This window comes from Manis pentadactyla, chromosome X (assembly GCF_030020395.1).
Source record: "Manis pentadactyla isolate mManPen7 chromosome X, mManPen7.hap1, whole genome shotgun sequence".
Taxonomy (NCBI): domain Eukaryota; kingdom Metazoa; phylum Chordata; class Mammalia; order Pholidota; family Manidae; genus Manis; species Manis pentadactyla.
In genome coordinates, this window is record NC_080038.1 from 53,881,949 (window position 1) to 53,884,205 (window position 2,257).

At 40.8% G+C, this 2,257-nt stretch overlaps 1 pseudogene; it reads left to right on the top strand.

Annotated features, from left to right (window-relative positions):
* The first annotated feature begins 618 nt into the window (after positions 1–618).
* Positions 619–1,571, top strand: LOC118935360 (ornithine decarboxylase-like; annotated as a pseudogene).
* Positions 1,572–2,257: the final 686 nt, after the last annotated feature.

Here is a 2,257-nt window from a genome sequence, read left to right on the forward strand (position 1 = left end):
TCCTTTTTTATAAGATAGGAAATGTTAGATCATATTTATAGGCAAGATACAGGAGAGGCAGGAGAGAGTAACAGAATAGTGATTTAGGAAAAAGGGAAATTTATTAAAGAAGTAAAGTACTCTGTCACTGTCAGTTCCCTTTACCAGAGGTCAGGCAGTGGTCCTCTGCAAGAGGTAGCAAGGCACTGGGCAGATGGTTGATGCAGGTGGCCAGCGGTCCTGTGTGGTCAGCTGTGACATCTTCATGGGGTGGTCCTGTGGTGCCCATGTGCATTGAGATGGCAAATTTGGTGTTCATCATTAGCATTTCCCCAGCTGCACAGAGGGTACACACATCTTCAGTGGGACTTGGAATTATGGAGAATTGCCTCTGTGAGAAGCTGACAGTAATTTTTAAAAATTCCATCTCTTAGTTTTCCATTTTGTTACATTTTACAGGAAATTTATGAAATTTCTTCTGATGATAGGATGACTTTTATGTTACAGACCTGAGAGCCATTCTAACGAAACATATGAGATGTTTAAATGCACTTCCTCAGTTACCCCCTTTTATGCAGTCAAACAGTGATAAGAGAACCATAGTGAGGACTCTAGCTGCCACTGGGGCAGGATTTGACTGTACCACCAAGACAAATATAATTCATGCAGTCTCAGGGTGCCTTCAGGAGGATTATCTGTGCAAATTCTTTTAAATAAGTGTCTCAGAGTAGGTACCCTGATAATAATGGAGTCCAGATGACAACTTTTGATAGCAAAATTGAATTGATGAAAGTTGCCAGGGCATGTCCAAAGGCAAAGTTGGTTTTGTGGATTGCCACTGATGATTCAAAAGGAGTCTGTTGTCTGTCTCAGTGATAAATTTGGGGCCACACTCAAAACCAGCAGACTTCTTTTAGAAATGGCTAAATATTAATGTCATTAGTGTCAGCTTCCATGTGGGAATTGGCTGTACCAATCGTGAGACCTTCGTGTAGGCTGTATCTGATGCCTATTTTGTCATTGACATGGGAGCTGTGGTTGGTTTCAACTTGTATCTGCTTGATATTGGTTGTGGCTTCCCTGGATCTGAGTATGTAAAGCTTAAATTTGAAGATATCACCGGTGTCACCAACCCCCTTCCCCAACCCCCAACACTAGACAAGTTTTTTCCCTCAGACTGAGGAGTGAGAATCATAGCTGAGCCAGGCAGATATTATGTCATATCACCTTTCATGCTCACAGTTAATATCGTTGCCAAAAAACTAGTATTAAAGGAACAGACAGGCTCTGATGATGTTGAGTCCAGTGAACAAACCTTTATGAGAGTGATGGAGTATATGGATCATTTAATTGCATCCTTTATGATCGTGCACACATGAAGCTCCTTCTGCAGAAGAGACCCAAACCAAAGACCATCTATCTACTATGTGATGTCAGGGCCAACATGGCAACTGATGCAGCAAATCCAAAACTAGGACTTCCCATCTGAAGTACAGGAGCAGGATGTCAGCATTCTGCCTGTGTCCTGTGCCTGGGAAAGTGGGATGAAGCATCACCTGGCGGCCTGTGCTTCAGCTAGCGTTAATGTGTAGAAGCTGTTCCTATAGCTGCTAACAGTCAATTTAGTTTGAATTAAAGGATTTGGGGGGACAATTTAACTTCACTACTGCTAATTTTGAAACATCTTTGTAACTAGAGCTGGCATAGATGTGGAAGACTAGGAGATGGGGTCACACTTATCTGTGTGTCTCTGGAAACAATTTGAATATTTGTTTTATATGAATTTTTATTCACTTTTCAAACATGATACTGAAGAGTGTTCCTCAGCTGCTGAGCAAGGATTTGCAGCTTGTACATCAGCAGAATACGCCAAAAGCTTAGTGTTGATCTGTTTTAAAAATAAAGTATCTTGAAATATTTTTATTTTAAAGAAGTCAACTCCTTGAGAAGATGGGAAGATATAGGATTCAGAATACAAGTGTGGGGCTGGTTTTTAATAGGAACAGAAATAGGAGAGAGGCGTAGTAGGTTCAGAGATTGGATTTTGGGGGAAGATAAGAAAGACGTGATCTTTTTTATTTTCTCAATGAAATATGAAGTATCATTACCTGAGAATGAGTAGAAAGGAGGACGGGATGGGATCTTTGCAAGGATTGGATAAGCTGACCTACTGGGAAACATAGTAGGATGCCAAGCAGTGTTGAGTGCCAATTTGAGATTTGTGGTCATGAATTTTAAGTGTAACCAGTTATCTTAGCTGTGTGACTTTTTTTTCAAG